Raw genomic sequence first — 22,533 nt, forward strand, 5'->3', positions numbered from 1 at the left:
CAGACAGCGTTTTGTATTCAGCAGAACAGACTTGTAAAACTGCATAGCAGTACCAAAAATGTAGGAACCTTCAAAGCCTCCAAGCTCCTCCAGCTCCCACCAGAGAGCCAGAGATGAGAATCCCACATGACAAAAAACAAGCAATAATTAAAAATCCTTATTTTGCCCAAAGAATTCCTTTGTTCAAGGTATGTAAATGTCTTCACCTGCTTGTACATTATTTCATTTTTGATAGCTCCTTAGCTCAGTAATCTGAGCTTGGGAATAGAGGAGTCTGAAAGGAGTGTTACTCTGAAACAAAACACCTGTCTTTCAGTCAAGACTAAATTGACAAGCAACAATTTAGTTGTCTAAACTCAGAGCTTTCAGGATTTCAGACTACATAAATGTCAAATGCCTAGGTAGGGCTCAAAGGTGAGCGACAGTGTAGGCAAATATACATTGGAACTTCAATTATCCAACCCCTGATCACTCTCAGTTACCTGAAGTTTAAACATGTCTGCGTTCACTCAGGGTTTCTACATTTTTCTGTAAAAACCCTTTGTACTGAGTCACCTGTCTTTGCCCAGCAGAGTCTGTAAAGTTTTAAGAGCTCGTCTCCTGGGGAGCTTGGTGTGTCTGCCAGATCACAGCCCCTCTCTGATGGGGCCTGTAATTATCCCTTCATGTTACCTGGTGCATTTGCATAGAAGTATAAAATCAATAAATTACTGTTTTCAGTTTTGTTGCCCCAGCCACATTCCACTTTTCCATAGGCTTGGTGTCACTGAGGCACCTTCCTCCTGCCAGAGTGTATCTGCATGGGAAGGCAGTGAAACCTGAATTGAAACTCTTCAATGACTCCCTGCAGTGTCCTCTGATGAGCAGTCAGAAGATGGGATGGACTTTGCTAGATAGCAATATTCACCATTATTGCACCAAATTCTTCCCTTCATTGATGTCCTGTAAAATCTTTGACATTGAGTGATGTCAATAAGCCAGTGATGCCAAGATTTCCACAGTTTTTAAGCTTCAAAAGCTGCTGAGATCCCAATAAAGACCCTCAGAAAAATTTTGCTTTACATCTTTCTGACTTCAACACTTTCTCAATACCTCCCCGTTACTTTTGAGGGGTTGTGATTTGAGAGGTGGCAGTTCACACTGGCAGGTCCTTGTACCAACTACAGAATTAAATTGAAAAGTTTTGAGCTGGCAAGAAAGTATGTGAGGCCTCTTCACCTCCTTTTGCACCTTTATATTTTCCAGCCTTATTTTCACCCCATCCTTGCCTTACATTTGCCACTTTTAGTTTCTTCCAGTGCTTCCTTACATCATCTGTCCTTTCTGAGGGGTGAAGGGAATCCCTCTCCTTTTCTCATTGCTCTCTAGCAAGCATTTTCCTCTTTATCCTTCAGGGGAGGCATCTAAACCAGATAAGGATAGGAGGTTTTTGTTTCATCCCCAAAGACCATCTGAATAAGGCAGTGTGCTGGGCAGACCCTTCTGGGAGATGAGGGGTGGAATGCAGGAATCTGGGCTGGGGTGCCTTTCCAGAGACACATTCCACAGTGACACTGGGGGATAAAAGCTGCTGAGTGAGTGCTGCCTGCTCTGCGGTGCAGGATTTGGGGTAGGATGAGCCAGCCCCTGAACAATAAAACAGCCCCCTTGAGGAAGAAAGAGGGGATTTCAGGCCAGGTCAGGCAGCGTCTGCCTTCCCCTTAGCTGAAGGCAAAGAGCTTGATCCCAGCAGAACAAATGCCATAAGACATGGAGGATCCAGCCTTGCACAGGAAAGTAAAATCCTGTTCTCCGTTGAAAGCAGAGTTGCACAACCGAACCGAAAGGCAAAATGCAATCCAGTCATCTGTTGCTTTGGGAATGGGAAGAAAACAAAATTAAATGGGGATATTAAATTGTAAGTTTTGTGGGTAAAGAGAAATCTCATTCGCCTGGCAGCAAACTAATATTGCAAAGGAAATACAGCAACACAAGAAGAGCAGAGATTGCCCATTTCAATATTTAGGAAGTTCTGGTGTCCTAGGTGTTTCATGGCCATCAAAAATTGAAATAAATTAAAGTTGCACTTTAATTGAATTACAGAATGACATCAATTTAAACATTAGTAAACAGATGCAATGCTGTGCAATGCTTTAAATTGCATTTTCTCACACATGCATTTAATTTAAATTTATTGAGATGGTTATTTATGTTAATAAAATAATTAAAAGCAGTTATTTAAGACTAACTATGAAATAGCTGTGTAACTACCTATATTAATAAGACAGTTAGTTAAGGGATAATGTCTATTGCTTTATGGCGTAATTGCAATAAACAGCTGCTGAGTTTGATTAAGAGCTGAAGTGGAGTTAAAGTGTTTGAGCAATCTCAAAAGCTATTTGTTGTAAGTGTACTACAAAGCCATAGCGATTATTCCTATTATACAAAAAGCCATACCATAAACAATAAAATATAGCTCATAAGTATGATGCTTTTTTCTTGGGTTGTTCCAGCATCTTCATGGGAATGGTGGGGCTCGAGTAGAGCTGGGGTTTTAGTGGAGAAGAGGCTTGGGAGGGGCAATAATTCTGTCAAACAGTTTTGCCCATACCTAGATTCACCCCTGTGTGAGAGAGCTAGGGAGGGCACAGTCTGTGCTTCTGTGTTTTTTCAGGGGTGCCATCATTTGCAAATCTCTGGCTGGATCCCTTTCAAATTTTATAGAAAAAATCCAGCCATGGCTCCAGGTCTGACCAATGGATTTCTTCAGCTTTTTGTTGGACTATAAAACAGGAGAGTTGAGCATTTAGTAAAAACGCTTCTGTAACTCTGACCATGAAATGCCACTTCATTGCTCCACCATGAGCACATGGAGCAGCCACCTCCCAGTCCCTAGGAATACCCTGCCTTATGGCACTGACACGTGCCTTAGCCACAGACCGTTCATTCCAGTGGGATCATGGAAGCAAATATTGCCATTGTTATTTATAAACTCCATATTCTCCTGCTTCTGGACTAGTATATGAGACATTTGCCTTCAAAATTTCTATCACATTGGTGTCCCACAAGTTTCATAGGAAGTCAGGAAAAGAGGTGCTTAATTACTTAAAAGCTTTTTTATTTTGCCTTTGGGTTTGGTGAACTCTGAGGCTTTGACTGAGGCACAAATGGACAGGGGTGATCATTTGCCTTCTGCTGCTCCTCATTCCTATGCCTCTCACCGAGACTGAAAGGGTTGTGAAATCCTGCCAAGCAAAATATTACCAACATAGATCTTGTATATTTATGGCTTTGTAGTGAACTAAGTTGGACAAGTCCTAGAACAAGAGTTTGGAGGGATTGGAGGTGAAAACATGTTCTGGGTGTCCTGTTTCAGGCCCTGAGCTCCTTCTCACATTATTGGGAATCACTCAGGGAAGTTCTCATTTTCAGCCAGACCCAAACATCCTTGGGAGAGGCAGGTGGGTCCATCACTACTGCAAACCAGGCTCAGGAAATATCCAAGTCCATGTGATCAAAACCCACCAGCTCACTTGCATCAAGGCTGAAGGGATTTCACTTACAAATGTTAAACGTTCAAAAGGGAAGAAAATAAGGTGTCAGCAGCACAGTTACACTGGTTTCCTCCTTTTACAGAACCTATTCTGGAAGAGATAAAATATCTCTGACCAGCCAGTTGGGCATGAGGGTTTAAAAAAGCTGATGGGAAGAGGCAGCTTGGCAAAGTCCGATGCAAAGCAATTAATCCAAATGCCAGTTCACTACTAATCTTGTGTGGAATGGTTTTGCTCCTGGTTTATTGTGGAGGCAGCCATGGCTGGGCACTGGGGGCTGTGCATTGCAGGCAGCCATGGCTGGGCACTGGGGGCTGTGCATTGCAGGCAGGCCAGGCAGATTCACTGCTGGAAGAGCACCGCTGCCACCAGGATCTTCCCAAATAACGTCTGTTGGGTCTGGGATGAGCGCGGGACCCGCTCGGCTCCGGCAGCTCCTTCCTTGGGAGAAGCTTAGGCAATGGCAGAAAAGCCCACCCAGTGTACTCGCCTTGTTAAGCTGCTGGGGCTTGCAGGCCTTCCTAACTCTGCCCTGGGGAAAAACTGTGTAACAATGGATAAAAGACTTGGGCCTCCCAGCTTAGTTACAAAGGATTCTCTTCACTCATCCTCTTAGTGAGAAATCCAGTTGAATGCTTTTTGAAATCTTTCAAATATTAAAAATAAAATAAATCTTCTTATTCTGTTCCCCGGCAAGATTCTTGACTGCAGTGCCATGTTGTCACACACTTCAGGTCCTTTAAAATGTCGAAAGGACCTCCCTTAGTGATGTGGCTGTAGCCAGGTACGCAGAGAAAAGGTTATTCAATTCTTTGTGTGCCTTCAGAAAGTTAAAGGAAAAAACCCAATGAGCCCTGAGAGCAGGAAGATGTAGAGGATATTAAAATAATTGGGTGTCAGGCTGCAGAGCCTCAGTGCTACTACCTGGCTCGGCTGGGATCTGCTTTGGAAAACTGCTAGTTTGTGTTTATTTGTTTCAGTCAGAGAGAGGAAGCTATTGCTGCTTCACCTGGGCACAGGAATCACTCCAGTATGTTGCTCTGAGCAGTTACTGCAGAAAACACTTGTCAAATCAGTTGTGAAAAGAACCAAACACTCCTTTCAGCTGCCTGAGAAACTGGTTTGCCTTGCCCTTCCTTCTCCCGTGGACTGTTACCTGCTCCCTTCCCTTAGTGCCAGTGTCAGCCTAGAGATGCTTCACTCCCTCTTGGCACAGGCCTTGCAACCCAGAGACGATGTGATCCTTCAGTGTGTAACTGAGCTCCTCAAAATCTGAGTTTTAGAGAGTTGGGAAAATGAAAGTCGTCCATGTGTGCCATCATCAAGTGACTCTGCTACTTGTGATCTTAAAAGTCAGATTTCCTTGCACAGAAATCTTTGCCCACGCACTGTTGTCATCACTTTATAAAGGCAATTTCATCACGGGAAGCTCTTGCAAGCAGCTCAAGCAAGCAAGAGAGGTTTGTCCTCTCTGCTTTGCTGTCTCCCTCCCCTCACAAGGAGCTGTTGAATATTCAGCATCCCCTGATTTAAAACTCTTTCTTTAAGTCTTTGGTGCTTCTCAGTAATTTCTGAGATCATGCTGGGGTGTTTCTCAACCACCTGGAGTTAGAGCACATGGGAACCTGAATTTCTTAATGGGGGGATTTTTGGCTAAACTTCATGTTTAGATTCATGTAAAAAACATCCACTTACTTGTTCGTATTGGCTGGGGGGTTTTCATCTGGGGTTTGGGGTCTTCTTTGACATCTTGCTATCTCTGGATTTAGCTTAGGTTCATTAGTTAAGGAAATAAACAGCCACATTTCTTATTATTCATACTATTACAGAGTGTATCCCAAGCCCATACAGATCCTGCAGCTTGTTAAATAATTCTTTATCCTTTAAGAAATTCCCATTAATCTCTGACCAAGAAGAGCAATAATAAGTTAGTTAGTCATCATATATAAAAATCTGAATCATTTTTACAAGTATCTTTAATGGCTTCCTTTAATTACGTGTCTTCATAAAAACGCTACCCCTCTCGAACACAGCATCCTTTCATTCTTCAAGAGGATCTAATTTCTGAAACAACGGAAATTAAGGCACTGATGCTTTATTTGGGCAAATTAACAGAAAAAACCACTCACACAGCTCAAGCAGAAGGCACAGGAATCATGTATTCTATTAATTTGTCAGCTACCTTGGTATTATTAGGAAAATTTTCCAAGTCAGCCCAGCAAACTGCTGGGATCAGTGTTACACTGACAGCAAAGTGCTCCACGTGGGCTGGGCTGGGATTTTATCAGCAGCCCAGGAGAAGGTGAGATGCCTTCCCTGCTGCTCCTGGCCTTGCCCCACGTGTCCTTGGCTCAGGTTCCGTGGTGGCTCTGTGGTCACCAAGGGCAGCACAGCCTTCCCCTTACTCTGCTCAGAGGAGTGCAGAGATTCTGTGTGCTCAGCAGCACTGAGGGCTGTTTTTAGGGTTGGGTGAAGTTGTACCCTGCTCGTTCTCTGATGAAATGCAGATCTTCAAGTGGGCAAAAACATTCCCACCAGGGCTGGGCGGGTGGGCAGGCCCAGCCCTTTCATGGGCAGCTCAGGCTGCTGGGGGATTAACGTGGCTGGAAAGCCACAGCCGGGATCGTTGCATCACCCCTCCTTTTTCCTTGCTCTTTGTTAATCTAAGTATGAGTTTGCCACCTTAAACCCACAATAAAAGGCAACATTCACTTCCCTGCCACCAGAGCTGTGCTGGACAATGTTTTCAAACCTCTTTCAAAAGGCATCTCCTCTGTGTTCATCCGTCTTCCTCTGAAGGCACCAGAGGCTCTGAGTAAGGGATAAAAAGGTCAAATGTAAAACAGAGGCCACCCCTAACCCTTCATGGCCTCTTTAAACCCCTCCATAGTCCATAGGCTGAGAAACACTGAAAAAGGAAGGATGGGACTGAAGCCTCTTCCTCCTCTGTTTTATTTCAGGTCAGGTAACCTTGCTCACTCTTGTGGAAAGCCTGAGGAGCTCCAGGAGGGATTTAAAGAAGAGATCTTCCTCTCCTGTTCAGGTGAGTAGTCATGAATTAGACTCTTGGGAGACTAAAGGAGTATAAATACATCAGGAAATCTTTTGAATACACGTAGTGTTAAAAAATGCCAAAAATACTTCTACTACAGTTAGTGTTGAATTTTTATGTATTTACTTATTTATCTTAATTTATGCTATTTTTTTCTCCCTTCCCTGGGAAGTGAAAACTATCAACAGATAAGGGAGAGAATTTTGTGGTTTTGCATGCAGTATGAGTCCAGTACTTGGCCAAGACCCAGATCTATTGTGGCAAGAAAGTAATAGATGAACTAACTAGGGACTCAGACTCTCTGGCCAACATCCAAGAAACATTAAAAAATGTAGTACTGCACATAACAAGTAGGAAGATGCATGCAAATGTTGATGTCTTATTGAAAACTGTTAAGTTATTAATACGTTGGGTTTACAGACGTGCATTTGGATTTTAAAACCTGCCATCGAAGTTCATGCCCTGAAATTACTTGCTGAACTCTATGTCTGAAATAATATTTAAAGTAGTGTCACATTGGTGAGGTAATTGTGAAGAAAATGACACATCTGGATCCCTGGACTCTGATTCTTTTGGGAGCACTGAGACAGTGGCAGGGGTCCAGTTCAGCTCTCAGGACAGTTTCAAAGCACTGGTCCCATTTTGTTTCTTCACTGTTTTTTTCCCCCAAGCAAGTCTTGACTGCGTCACAGGGTAGGAGGGTTCACTCTCTGTTGGTTCATGTGAAAGGTGTGGGGCAAGAGCTTTGTGTGGTGCCCAGGGATCTCCTAAAGCCTTCTAGAAAGGAGATCCAAGAGCATTAGAGAGTGAGGATCATTGGGTAATAGAGGAATTAGGAGGACTTTGATGCCAATGAATCCTATTCCTGTGGGTCTTCTGATGGATGCAGGATGCAGCTCATATTATCACTCCTGTGTTTCTTGGGAGTCTTGAGTTTTTCCTGTAGCTCTGGTTTGTCACCCAGCCCTGGTGGGATATAAAAGGTGAATCAGTCTCTGGTCTTGCAGACAGTCTGCTGAGCAAAGCATCTGTGACTCCACAGAGAGACTGCCTGGGAGAAAAGGTGAGGAGAGATGCTGGAGCCTCTATTCTGTGTGAATTCCATTTGTATCCAGCTGCCATCCTGCTCTGTGTTTATGTCATGCAACTCACAATGCCAGCACAGAATGGTTCATTGCCACTGCCAAAGGTGTCCTCGCCAACTTCCACATAGATCTGAACATTCCCAAGCATCTTCTGTGGCACACTCAGCAAGTTGTTCAACAAAATTGTGATCACAAAAGTGCAAGGAGGTGCACAGAACAAAGAAGCTGGAAAAGCAGGGAGCTTCAGTTGAGGTGGCTCATGTGGAGCAGGCAGTGCAGTCCTGTGAGGCACGACAGGAAGCTAAAATGATAATTTCTTTCCACCACAGCAATAAGCAAACAGTTTCAGTGATTGCACTTTATTCACAACCATAACTGTCATCACTGACATTCACTGGAGGTGTCAAATCCCAGGGTTTTATGCTTTTACAATAGTATTTTATCTTTTCCCTCTAGAATTATTACTTTTTTAGTAGGGAATAGCTTAATGTTAGGGCTAAGAGGTGAATGGTGGGACTTGGTTTTCGATTTTGTTTTTTGCCTGACCTTCCTCACTCCCTATTCCCCTCTCATCCCTGCTAAGAGGTTTGTTTAGCTGGGGAACCAGTTTCATGGTTGTTGTACCAAGTGAGCTTGCTCCTACAGTGGGTTTTTTCTAATCTCTCAACTCTTAATTGTTGCATGCAAATTGTTTAATAAATAATGTTGGACAGAAAAAAAAAAAGAATAGATATTAATTAAGAAAAGGATTTAGGCTGACTCAGTCTCATACATGAGACAAAAGGTTAAGTAAATGCCAAGGCTGCTATGCCTCTTCAAACAATGAATATTAGTTTTAGAATCATTAATGTCTGCTTAGAAAACAGAGTCATACTGGAGTCTTGTATGCCAAAATAACCAAGGCCAGGGCTGTTTCTTTTCAATCTGAAGCTAAATTATTCTCCAATAGAGGGCTAAATGTATGCAATTAACAGTGCTAGGTAGGACAACAGGGAATGGCACTTCTAATATGTAGCCAAATTGAGATCAAGTTTTTCTTTAAATCTGGTAACTTAGACATTTAATATGCACAACCGAGCTCTGTAAGAGAATTAGTGGAAAGAAGCTGATAATTAACTCCTTCCCTGCTTGTCAATGGAGACAGAATGATTAGCCCACTGTTCACTCGCTCCTGTCTTCTCAAGTTGATGGATCTACAAAAACAAAGTGGGGCTTTTTTTTCCAAGTGCTTTCCATACGTGGCCAAAGATGAAGACTGTTGTGTAGTCTTTATTAGTAAGAGAACTACCACGTCATATTTTTAAGGAAAATTTTATCCTGAGAGAAGTCAGTTTTTTGAGTTGAGTTTAGAATGGATGTGACCATGAGAGCTTAACTAAAAGTGGATAAGCAGGGTTGAAAAGCTTAGAAAGCATATGTTTTAAAAGATATATAGCAAAATCCATTTTAAGTGAGTAGATGACTCTGACCAGTAAGAAAGGGTACTCATTAAAACTTCCCAGCACCTTCATGTACAAAAAAATGCTCTGTACTAAACAAGACATGGTACTGACCATGTTAGCAAAACCCTTTAGCATCACCTAATAATAATAGTACTTAATTCTCAGCCAGAGATCTCCAAGAGGATGAAAACATTTATTCCCAAATTACTGAGGGACAGGCAAGTAAAAGATGGAGAAGTGACTTCTGTTTTTATCTGAACTAAGTCTGTGCTTCCTTGCTCTGGGTTCTGCTGAGCTAGAGCAAAAGGGCATCATTTTCCATTCCATTTCTCCTGCAGAGGAGGCTCTCAGAGCAGAGCCTTTGGTGGCAGTGGTGACTCCTGTGAAGTCAACAGCCACGAGCAAATAAACCCTCAGGTCTGAAAACGGGACACTTTAAATAGCTTAAGTTTTGTTTCTGAGGCTGAAGTGCATTACAGCTCTCATTTAACTGAGTAAATACCATTATGCTGAAGTCCTTTGCATTGTCACCAGCAGGAAGAGAGGGTTTTGCTCTAGGGCTTGTTTCAGTGACGGGTCTGTGCTGGAATGTGTTGTATTTACATTTAATATTTGTGCCGTGTCTAGGTCTCCCTCTCCAGTTTCTGCTGCTTGCTGGTTTCAAGAGTGAAGGCAACACATCTGGAGAATGGGCCTGTTCAGGGGCACGTGCCCAAGCTCAGTTCTGAGCCTTATACTTTCGTTTTAGGCTTTTCACACACTATTATTACGAAAAAGCAAAGAAGCAGCCAAACACCAGATTGTTGCTTTTGGTATTGAGCTCCTCTCTCGATAAGGACTTTATTAGTTTGTGCTTAGGCTTGAGTCTGTACAAGAGATCCATAAGGGAGCTAACATATGGGATATTTTAACTCTCCATATTTAAATAATCTTCATTAAGACCATTTGGAAAGAATCTGTGAGTTTTCTACTTGTGAGTCTTTGTCTTTTCCTTTCGAGAATTTTATTTCTGGAGACTCTGGATGACTAAAATTGGCTCTCTCCTCCCCAGCTGGCCTGAGCACAAGTAGACTCCAGCAATCTGAAGGTCTCTTAACAGGGACCACCAGAGCAGTCCTGCAGGATCTGCACAGGCTGAGGCCACCTAGGAACAGTTTCTCTCTGGCTGTAGTGGCCTGTTTCACCACTGGGCAAATATTTGACTTTGAAAATGTTTAGCTTTCACTTATTTCGCCGTGAGTTCGTGCCAAAAGGCCAGGCACGATGGCCCTTATGTTTGCTGAAGGTCTGGCTCTGGCTGTGTGGTGAGGGAGGATCTCCTGTCATGCAAAACCTGAGGTCAAACTGTCCTCTTGCATTCCTCATGTAGGCAGGGCTGCCCTCGCAGCTGGCTCTGGGCTGGTGTGGCTGATGCCATCAGAGAGAAAAATTCTGGGTTGCTCAGAGTTCTGGTATTGAAGTACTCACGATGTTATCCCTTATGGATAGACCTCTGTCCTGACAGGCTCTGTTTCTCTGTGCTTGTAGAAGTGTCAGTGCCAGCAGGGTGAGCTCAGGGAGGGCAGGCAGCCCTCAGCCTGTGCTGCCCCAGCTACAGGCAGGCCTGCATTGATCTTGCCAGCTGCTCCAATCCCCTCTAACCTCCCTGCGGGCTGCTCCAGGCCTTTCTCTCAGTGCCTTTGCAGCCAGCTCTGATCTGTGCTCCCTCAGCCCCTGCCGGTGTCTCCGAGCCCCTGCCTGGCTGCCCCACTCAGCCCCCAGTGCCACTCGTGTCCCTGCACCACTGGGATGCCCCGTGGCTCTGCCACCCTGCCTCCCTGCCAGGAGCTGCCTCTGACCTCACCGAGCACACTCAGGGCTCCTCCCTTCATCTTTCACCTTTTCTTACCTCGTGCTTCCCCAGCTGAGCCCTGTCCCTCTCCAGGCATGACAGCCATGTGGGCATCCCGACCCCAGTGCTCCTGCACCCCGGGCAGGATCCTCTCTCACACCTCACCAGGGTGCAGAGGTGCCTGCGTTGGGCTCGGGCTTTCCCCCGCAGAGCTCACCCCGTTGTGCAGCAGAACCCATGCCATCGATCAGCCCATCCCTGAGCTCTGACAGGCTGGACAAGAGCCGGCTCTGCTCCTGCAGCGTTTAATCCCCAGCTCCGAGTCACCAGGACACCGCAGACTGTTGGGTTCCGCTCGGGCATAATTCCATCATTACCATTGATTTGTTCGCCCGCGCTCCCCACGGTGCTTTTAATCAACTCTCCATCTTTGTGCCTTCACACCTTTACGCTTCCCATGATTGGCTCTGCTCCCTTCTGCCTCTGCAGTGAAATAGCACCATAGAAATCCTCCTGCCTCTTACATACATTAACAATCCCATTTCTCCTCTCTCTGGTCCAGTGAAGGGATCTCCCTCACCACAAAGGCACCACTGTCTCTGCTAAGCGCACGGGGAATAGCTTCTATTCATTATTCCCAAAGTCCAGTACAATGGTTTATAATTAGTTACTGGCCTCTTTGGTTTACTCTACCTTCAAAGGCTCTTTTATAGTTTAAAAGTGAAGGCAGATGCTGACATTAATTTTGGCTGTCTTTCCATGGCATTGTGCAGACAAGATAAAACCAACACGCAGGTAAAGGGATAAGTAACTCGCTAGCCAAAAAAAAAGGAAAAAAAAGTAGCAAATAGGGCCATCATCACATTCATTTCATGAAAGTAGCATGGTGTTGGGGAGAACTCATTAGCCTTTTTGTTCTGCATTATCACCATCATTTATCAGCAGTTGTATCACATGTCACAGCCACTATCCTTTCTGGCATCCAGTGTGGGACCAAAGGGCTCCTGGAGAATGCCGAGTTCCGACGCCGGGGCTGTGCCGTGTGATGCACTAGGCACTGTATTAATTGTGGCAGATAGAATTTTTTTCAATATACTCCTAAAGGGACACTCAATAAAGCAATGCAGTGTGATTTACCAACTCAAAGAAGCATGGACAAATAAAACCACATCATGGGCCTGTCCTTCTTCCCTCTAAACCTTCATTTGTTGTTAGCACTGAAAGCGTTGCAAGTTGTTTAAAAACAAAACAAACAAACCCAAACCCACAAATGAAGAAAAACCAAACATTAGGCTAATCAGTCCTCACAAACACAGGCTGCTTTCAGTGAAACACTTCCTTTAGTTATGTCTCCAGTGATGGTGGCCTGGTAAATCTTTAAAGAAATCTGCTGCTTCTTTAAGCTGTGACTCTCTGATCACTTTTGTGCACACACACACAATTCTCCACTGCAAAGCAGGGCCTGGGGAGTAGTTTTATAAATCAGGTAGGAGCTCCTCCATGAGCTCCTTTAATCAGTGGCAGTAATTGTCCACCTCTTCCATCAATGCAGAAATATGTGGGAAGGGAGAAAGCTGCTGCTTTGTCCAAGCAGCTGGAGTTGCAGTTGCCAGTTCAAGCCAGTACTTTAAGAAAGTATCGCATGTACAACATAAGTGGTGCATGTTCATCAGCCCATCTAAGAGGAGGGGAAACTCCATCTTTAAATATTTTGGGCATCAGAGCAGGCTGTGCAGAGGCTGATCCTGATGCTCTGGACTTGGGAGCATCAGCTAACCCTGTGCCTCAGCTCTGGGAGCAGCAGCACTTGCTTACCCCACAGGCAGATTGTGAGGATTAATTAATATTTGCAAAGTGCTTTGAAGATGAAAAGTAGCATGTTAAGTACTATAAAGTATTATTAATAGTGATAACAAACTGATAATTTTGGCATATATGGGTCTTTTCTTAACCTTTTCTCGCAAGACCTTACACTGCAAGCAGCTGAACAAGTAACAACACTGCAGCCAGAGTGCTTGGTCCTCTGTTTTCTGAAGCACTGGCGTTGTGCTGGTTTTGCCAGCAGCACCTTCCTGCTGGTGCAGTCACTTACCACCCAAACCCTCGCTCTGAGAGGTTCACTAGACCCTGAGCCTCCTGTTGAGGGGTTTGCTGTGCCCTGGGCAGGGAGAAGGGCTTTGATTCTCACCAGTTCCCTCTGCGAGCAGTCAGCCTGGGAAGGTTGAGGGCCAGAGGCAGTGATGTGGTCCTACCCTCACCCATTTGGATTTTATGCCAAAAAAATCAGGCTCTGGTGTCAGCCACAGTCAGGAGGAAGTCTGCCAGTGTATTTAATTTGAAACAAGAAACACTTTTGGACTTGTATGGCCCAGGTCTTTTAATGCCAGTTTTCTGGCATTATGAAATATGTTTTTCCTCTGAAAACTTTGAGATCTAAGAATTCTTTCTGGAGTGTAAACAGTAGGACTCTCATGAAGAGTAAAATTTATTTCTTAGCTTGATGGGGTCAAGTAACTCTAACTGGGATTAGCTAATGTTTCACAGAACCTGATGTTTTTGTGGCTAGGGAATCCCTAGAGGAAGGAAGATATCCATGTTTGATGAAAAGCTCCTAATAAAATTAGATACTGCTCCTGAGCTTATCAAAGGAGGATGGAAAGTAAGGAAAATTAAAAGTGCAGCTCTGGAATCTTGTAAAATCCTGTCAAGATAGCAATCTGGAATCCAGTGTCCGTATTATTTTTCCCTTTTTCTGCCTCATCTCTCCATGTGTGCGTAATCCTGCACACATACCCTCTGTTTCCTTCTCCAATCACATGACCTGAGTTATGCCCCCCTTATTTTCTCTCTCAGCATCCCCACCTCTAAATCCTCACCAAAACCAATAAAATAAGAATAAAAAAGGAGCAGCAATCAGGCCAGTGTAACTCACCAAATCCCAGACTTTCTCTGATGAGGTGTTGCTAAAGACAGGAATCACCACCAAAAAGGAAGGATAAGCTCCAAGAGATCAAATAAAGCTGTCCTATTCCCTTAGTTTCTTTCAGAATTAATAAGTGAAGACCTGAGACACTTACAAAAAAAGCAGGAATCCTTTTATGAAAGGGAAAATGGTTGTGGCTTTGACGCGTTGTTTGTGGTCAGAAAGCAAACTTAGGGCTCTGTGTTCTTCATGACTTCTACATAAGGAAAATAGGAGATAATAAAAGGAAAGTAGAAATAAGAAAGGGTGTGTTGAAGAAGGGGAAAGAACTCTCAATACAGCTAAATATGTGTGTATATATATATATATATATATATATATATATATATATATATATATTTAACTGTTTGACTCCCTCTTTGAGAGCAATTAACTTTTTCACTCTGTGAAAGAGTGGGAACAGAAAAGGTTTTCTGATTGTCCCGTGTCTGTTTTCTGTGTAGCAGGACTATTCTTTTCTTATTTGTGCAACCTTTGTCAGGAAACTTGTTTGTCAGAGACTCCAAAAGGAATACTTGGCACTGTTCTCTCCTTTTTGATGGGGCTGTCCCAAGGTAACCTCTACCATTCTTGATATTTGGTTTCTAAAAGCAAAGTGTCTGGTTGAACAAATGGGGAGGAGTATGTGCAGTCAAAATCCAGGTGGGAATGGTGATTTTATTATTGGCTGGTGTACAGCAGGGATATAAATCTAGAATGACCAAAATGTGGAATGTGATCATTGCAGAAGCACCCTGATCCCTGCAGCTCTACCACAGACACTGCTCAGGTTTTCTTTCCTCTTCTTTCCCCTTTCCCCCTCTTTTTTCCCCCCAGGTTGCTTAATCTGTGATATCAGCAATAATCACTGTGGTATTGTTGCCTAGGCATTTCTGAAGAGTTAGGAGTGAACTGTAATTGAAGAGTTCATTACCAAGATCAGTTGGCTCCTTGATTACAGTGGCAAGGTGAAATATATATCCTCACCAAAAAGCAACTGCTAAACCTTTAGAGAAGTCACCCACTTTTCACTCTTTTTCATTAGGACCCCGACAAGCTTGTCAGCAAAATTAAAGGTATGTCATTCACATCGTGCATGCATTGCAAAGGACTATAAACCTGCCAACCTCTTTGATGAAATAAAAGGGTTTTATTTATGATTCATGTAGGAATATGAGGTTATTTTTATTCTGTCAGTACACTAATAATCAGACAAGAGCTCAGGAAATGAGAAGGCAAACTGACAGGGAAGGTTCTGATAAAGGGGAACCCTCTAGGGCATTTTGCCCCCTTTGTAATCTCCTTTTTAGTGTGAGGTTACATTATAAGCATGGCATAGCATGATCTTGGCTCATAGGAACAAAGAGAACTACCTAGCAGGACTTGAGGTGTAAATTCCACCAGAAAAAGAAAATACTTGTGCCAGAGAAGTCTGCATTGCTGCAGTTATGTGAACAGGAACTTCCAACCAGGTTTTCCAAGAGGTGGAAAGAAACCCTTCTGTTATTTTTGCAACATAACCAATCTTAACCAAAACAACAACAACAAAAAAAGAGACTGTAAATGCCATACAGAGCCATGGCAAATTTGTTACCTATTAGTTTTATACTAATTTTCCCAACACTCCCAGTCTAGCTCAGTGTGAGACATGACAGCACAGAAAAAGGAGAATGGGCAAGTAGCTCCCTTCCCAGTCCTTGGTCAACATCCATGCTAGCAGAGGAGCTAAGGAACAGGCTCCATTTCCAAACCTGTCTTCCCCTGGATATCTCAAATCTCTTGGCAGTTAGAAGCTGCTTTAGCTCTGTCCCAGCTCGGCAAAGCTTCTGGAAGTGCATTTTGTGCTTCTTGGTGTAAGCTGTCATTCATCCCCAGCACAGCCGTGATTACGGAAACACTCCTCGGGAGTAAAAAAGGAATCACTGTGTTAGCTGGCTGGCCTTAAGCACGGTAGTTTGCTGAACAGTGGTGTGCTGGCAGGAAAACACAGCCCAGCCAAATGTATGCAGGATGAAGTGAAACAAAGTTCACTGGAGGAAGGAAAATAATACTAATCCTTCATTCAATAAGCACTGAGTTAAGTACATTCTGCGTGTGGAAGAAATGTAAAAGCCAAGGGAGGAAAGCACACATGGAAAGGTGGTGTGGCTGCCGTCCTCTCTAAAGACAACACATGGGGCATTTAGGAATGAATAATACAGGAGGTTGTGCTCATGAAAATCTGTTTTTCATGAGTTTCAGGGTATTTGAGCTCGCTTTAACCAGAGGATCCCCTCAAAGTGAGGGACAATACTCACTTTTCCATGGGTTGGTGATAGGCAGAGGATGATAGCTGGGGTTTGAGATGGGATTATATTCGCTCTTCAGTGCTGCGATCTCTGTGATAGTTTTCCACGTTCAGAAGGTTTGGGAAGTTTGGATTTGGCTGCATGGGGCTGGCTTTGCGAAGGTGATCCAGGTATCAGTGATAAACTGAGCAGATACAGTCTGATTGTTGGACTCAACGCTGGTCTCTGTGGTTGTTTTGGGATACTCCAGAGTGACACCTTCCAGACTCTTTTTGCTTGTCCTATACCATCCAACTGATGCTAAGATTAGGGGTAATTTGTAAGGCATGTGTTCCCTTTAATGGGAATCATAAATCACAGAGGGCCTCAGAAAAATATAGAGCCTGATTGCCCTGCTGCCTACAGTGTTTTACCTGCTCCTTTTCTTTGCCTCACAGTGCTTTCTGAGTAGTCACTTACTTTTCCCATGGATAGACATGGAATCCCACCTTTCCTCTTGTTAGTGTGGGGGGGTTTGCTTTGTTTGTTTGTTTTCAAGCAGCTACAGCAAAAGGATTTATAACAATTTGAAATTCTTGATGGCAGAACTGCCGTTAGCGGAGGAGCTTCAGGGCAGATTCACTACTTGAAAGTATTTTCAGCGACTTCTTGAAAATTAGTGAGATGTCAGGGGCTGGAAACAGGATCCTGCTGTTTGCAGAACACTTGGTGCTCGTCCTTGCGGGAAAGCTGGTGAAGCATCGAGAGCTGGCGGGGTTTTTGACTCCTGTGTGATGTTGGAAGGACACAGAGTAGCCTCAAGGTGCTGCTGTCCCTTCAAAAACCTCCTTTTGTCTGTTGATTCAGTGATTTACAGTAAAACACAATTTCATTTCTCTCAGCTAATTATGAACTGCTCCTTTCCAAACTCCTGATCTCTTCACACAGCCAAAGGTATCAGTGGCAGAGCAGAGCCCGGATTTGGGAGCCGGCAGTGCTGTGCCACTATTCCCCCAGCAGCCAGGTGCTTCTCCCTGTGCCTGTGGAGCCTGCCATTGTGCTGGGAAGTGGAGCAGGTAACCACTTCATCAGTCCGAGATTCCGTTCTCGTGGAGCACGGAGGTTCATTATACTCACTTTATCAGCAGTGCGGTTTACTGCCGAATCCATGAGAGATATTCATGTGAAACATGAGCAGAGAGAGAGGCATTGCATCTTTTCATTAATAAGCCCTCTTCTGGGATCCGGCATTAGTGAGATTCAGCGGATCATAGAGCACAGGGGTATCATTTTTACATGATTACTCTAAATTCTTAAACCAGAGGCTTAAGAGAGAGGCTTCTCACAAAGGCAGCTGTGGGAATTGTTAAATGATTGGCACAGCACTCACGATGGGCTGAACCACTCTGGGTACCTCCAGTCATGGGGGGTACCAGCAGGCATTTTATTACCTGCCACTGAGGGAAAAGTGGAAAAGAGAGAGTGTATCAGACAGAGGAAGACATGCTAACCCTGCAAAATATCTCTGCAGCTCTGTCTCTCCTCCTGGAAAAAACTTTTGCCACAATACTGATGCAAGGAGTCATCCCACTGCACAGGCTGAGCTGTTCTCTTCCCTCTCACACCTTTCTTGTGTCTATGCTTATTTTTAACCTGTCTGATGCCACTTTCATTAGTATGGCTGCTGAAATAATCCCATTGCAGCCTCCACCCCCAAATAATTCATTTTTGGCTGGGCAGAGGGTCAGTTAATTCCACCTCACAGATACTTCTGAGATCTGTTGTCCACGCACAAGAACTCTTGTGTGGCTCACAGCAGGGGTGCCCAGCCAGCAAACGTGGTTGGGAGGTTGATGACATTTACAACAGAGAGAGGCATCTGTGGATTCTGGAGACCCACATTGTCTTCTTGATGTCACCGTGTGTCCCTTCTGTGTAATTCCACCCAGTATTATTACACTGCACTCCCTCTGTCCTGGCTGCTCAGTCCTGCCCTGCCAGGCTGTCTGCACACCAAAATCAGGAACTTGATGTGGCTGAAATAAAAACTCTGCTGGTTTTTGGTTTTTTTTCTCCCTGGATTAGTTTTCAGATGGATAAGTTCCTCAATCAGTTCCAAAATACAGATGCACAAATGCTTATCCCAGCGTGAGGAAAGGGACCCCACAGGGACCAAAGGGACTGGGCTGCTTCTGTCACTGACAGCGAGAAGTGTTGGCTGAGCTGTGGCTTCCAGTTCCCATTTACCAAAGGGAGATAATAGTAATTCCTTATTTCCTTACTTCTTCTGTCAAGGAGAACTAGCAGCATTGGTCCATGGAGCTGGATCGTAGAGCAGGCATTAAACAGCAGCAACTGCCAGAGTCTTCCCAAGGTGTCCTTAACTCTGGAAGACAAAGTGACCACTGCTCCCTTTACGTTTCCTTGGTGAGTGTTAGCAGGAAAATCCTTCCTCAGCTATTTCTCCAATGTGCTGAAGTCCAGTTGCAAAAACCCCCAGCTTCCCAGTGATCCTGATCTCGACTGCTAATAGGAATTGTTTTGAGTTTTGAAGTTTAAAAGAGGCGAGAGGAGAAGGAGGAGGTGAAGGAGAAGGAGAAGACCAGAACAGACCTGTGAAACCAAGAATCCATACTAGAGATTTTTGAGGCATCCTGCCATAAACTGCTTTCAGCCCTTGTGTAAATCCATCAATTTTCAGGTTTTTAGTTACCATTGATTTTAGGCAGAGATGTTCCTCTTTCAGAAGCCTTCTTTCAATCCAGTGCTTTCTACAAGTCTGAAAAGAAAAAGAAAAACAAGAACCAAGAAGGCGAGGTCATGTGGGGGGCTGAAAAATCCAGATCAAACAGCAAAGAACACCCGATTAGAAGCCAACACATTTCTCTTTTCAGTATCTCTGAAATTGTTTGGCAGACTTAATTAGAAACAGGTGCAAGCTATAATATTTATTGCAACAATGCATCATTTTTGTCTGTTTCCAAGGTCATTGTTCCAGCCAATGGGAAGCCAGCAACCCACAGGGAGTATAACTTAGTCTATATGGGTAAAACGTGAATTCTTTAACCCTTTATCTAATGGAATGAAATACAACATTGCACAAAGAGCAATGCTGGCAAAACAGAAAATCCTGTGAGGAATCTTCCATGATAACAGGTTCCAGTGGAGTAAGTGACATCACCAGCTGAGCTAATAGTGAGCCTTAGGTAAAATGGAGTGGGTACAGATAAGGAAGGAAAAAAACACTTTTTTTTTTTGCTGTTCCTCTTTGAAAGGCCTGGGTTTATGTGGAATTGCTGCAGTGGGAGCCCATGATTGCATGTTATCGAGCTCTGGGTCTCACAGGCAGGGCTCAGCTCAGCTCAGCAATGGATTCCTTTGGCTACATCTGAATCCGCAGGGCTGGGCTGGGCTGTGGATGCTCCTGCACTGAGGCATCCACAGCAGCCTTTGTGCTTCCAGGGGAGTGTTCCAGGGAGTTCCAGCGAGAGGAGCCTGGGAAAGCTGTGCATTCCTCCTGCCTTTCCTGCAGCTGGTTTAGAGAGACAAGCTCCACACACTTCTCTCCATCTGAGGGAGTGTCCCAAGCAGAATTTCTCCTGGTCCCATGGCAATTCCGGTGGTTAACAGTGACAGTGACCTTGGTTGGGGGAAAAAAGGCCCATTTTCAAAGCCTCCACTTAATTCCCTCTTGTGAGTTTTTCTCAATAATCTTTGCATGACTTCTTTGTGCTTTTGCACTCATTTGGGAGTCAGGATCTTCTTTTAAACTCCATTTTATTCCTTTTAAATGTGACAAATATAAACATGGAAACAAAGCAGCACACGTCAATAGCAGAGATGTCTGAAATTGTGGCATTTTTGCCTTTTTGCAAGAGCCACAGGAAGTTGCCAATATTTTTTGCAGACAGAAACTATTTTTTTCTACCTTCAAATCATCACACAGCATAAAATCTGTGGGTATTTGTGTGCCTTTGGGTAGATGCTAAAGGCAGCAAGGGAATACAGACTTTCTCTTGAGAATTTGCACACCCTGGATCCTCATTTGTACTTTTAGCACCCACAGCTCCCTGAGAGACACCTCAAGTCACCACCATTGCCCAGATTAACAGTCCTGTGTCTGCAATCAATTACCAATGTTCTGTGGGATCCCAGGAATCATTCTGAAGAGAGTATCATCTGTCCATTAAATTGAGAAGTAACATAATCCAAACACATCACATTGATGGATTTGGGATTGAATTCTGAGTGAATGTTTAGGGAGAGACAGTCATTTTTAGAGAGCTCAGTAGAAGAAATTATTATGTTTAGAGAGAACCCCTTCCTCCAGCACCTCCAGCAATTTCCCAGCACTAAATTCTTGGGAAGTTCAGACCTAGCTGGAAACTTTGCAGCTCAGCATCCTTTGTTGATTTGTTCCCTTCGGTGATTTCACTCACTCACACTTTTTTAACTGAGCCTGGCTCCCAGCTTGCAAATCCTTTTAGTGGTGGGCTGGTACTCTTGTGCATCATCCTGTGCACCACAGCTTTGCTTATATAATCTGATTCTTGAAGAATTTGTGAAATCCCCTCCTCTGTCTCTCTTCCTCCCCTGAAGCAGAGGGCTCCTGCAGGGCTGCTGTGAACCTGGGGATCTGTCATGTTCTCCTAGCCCAGGCTCTTGCCAGTGTGTCCCAAGTGTGTGCAGTGGAGAGCAGAAGGAAAACAAGGGAGATTGTCCTTGTCCAAGGCCTGCTAGGATGGCAGCTGCCATCCCTGTGCCAGGGAGCCAGGAAAATAAGGGAAGGGCATCAGACAGGCATTTCCAGCCTGTGTTTTCACAGCACTGCGGGAGTGTCCAACATGAGTAAAAGTGTAGGATGTGGATGAGCAGGAAGGGCTTCTGCAACACGTGGAAGAAGTAACACACTTGGGACTTCTAGGAGCACACTGGGAAAATGGGGTGGTGATCCTGAGAGGCTCTGCCCAGTCAGGCTGTTCTGCTTTGTGTCCTGAGTGCTCAGCCATGCTGGGCTTGTGCTTTGTTGGGAATCAGGCAGCTCAAGTTACAGGTGAGCAGCTTCAGTCTTGGGACATTTCTCCATTGTACTTAACTGAATAATACCTTCCCTTCCTTTCTGGTTTTTTTTTTTTTTTGGCTCATTGATCAAGCTGCTTTTGAGAAAAGTGATACTTTGCATATCTGGCTAAGTGCTGTTAACAGCCTCTGCCTGCGGTTTGTTAAAATTAAAAAAAAAAAAAGGAAAAAGAAAAAAAAAAAGAAGTGTGATCTTGCTGGAGAAGTAATTTGCTTCTCTCCAACCAATGATGGCTTGCACTTTATGCAAATTGGTATCTAGGGACAACAAATCCCATTTAATACATATGCATAGTTCATAAAAAAAACGACGTGAGAGAAAGAGAAAAAAGATAAAGCAACGAGTCAGCAAAAGAACAGGTTCCGAGGAAATTTATTGTCCCAAATTGGACATTTGTAACAGATGATGTGAACAAGTGTTAACTTTGTTTTCAGCAGCTCTTCACGTACATTCACTAGACATCACACAGATTATGTTTTAAGGATCTGAACTGTAATAAAAAAAAGTGTCTGTGGGCTTTGGAGTGTTGTGTTCCATATGGTCGGGGAAGTGCGGAGTTATTGCGACAAGCATCTTGTGCAGCTCATTACGCGCGGCGGTGTGAGCTGCGATGGCTGCGCATCGCTATAGGGTACGTACATGACATCCCACAGTCAGCAGATAGCAACTGGAAATGAAAGATATGAAGGCACAGAGTACAGCTTCAGGGAACATGTTAGACAAAACATCTGCTGGTATCAGAAAGCTGCATTATCAGATCATTGTGGCCATGAATTTTTTATAAAGACTTTTTTTTTTTTTTTTTTAAAGCTGCAACTTTGAAAGTGACATTTTGCGAGAAAGTTTTTGATTGAAGTGTGATGTCAGGAGAAAGGCCAGTCTAGTTATTATCTGTGTAAGAGCCGGTGTTGGCAGCCTGAATCGACTCCTTTCTCTGAGCAGTTGAGTTGGCCATTCATGTACTACAAGTGCTGCTCCCCTTCTGATCTCGATGGCTGATAAAACCTTGACCTGGGCTACAGGTTATAGCTTCAGTACCAAGGAGTTTGCAAAGTTTTTGTTCCTGTGGTGTGGCTGGGGGATGCTGAACAGGATTCTCCCAAAAGGTGGAACCTTTCTGTTGAGCAGAAGGAACACAGAATATTTCACGTGTGCAGAGCACAGAGAGGAGAGCTCAGCATCCTCAGCTCATTCGTCCTGAGTGGGACCTGCGCAGCCTCTGTGTGCTCTGTCCCCACTGCACTGCTGAGGATCAGCTCTGCCTGGATGGCCAGAGTTAAA

General features: G+C 44.1%; 1 long non-coding RNA gene across 3 annotated transcripts in view; it reads left to right on the forward strand.

The window, feature by feature from the left end:
* The window catches only part of LOC146438945 (uncharacterized), a 438,604-nt gene that overhangs the window by 385,345 nt on the left and 30,726 nt on the right, over positions 1–22,533 (forward strand). For all 3 annotated transcript variants that reach the window (XR_014850582.1, XR_014850584.1, XR_014850583.1), the window contains exon 5: positions 6,494–6,576. This is a non-coding gene — a long non-coding RNA (uncharacterized LOC146438945). The remainder of the gene's footprint in view (positions 1–6,493; positions 6,577–22,533) is intronic.

Source organism: Lichenostomus cassidix, chromosome 3 (genome assembly GCF_008360975.1).
Source record: "Lichenostomus cassidix isolate B80296 chromosome 3, HeHo_3.0, whole genome shotgun sequence".
NCBI classification, from domain to species: domain Eukaryota; kingdom Metazoa; phylum Chordata; class Aves; order Passeriformes; family Meliphagidae; genus Lichenostomus; species Lichenostomus cassidix.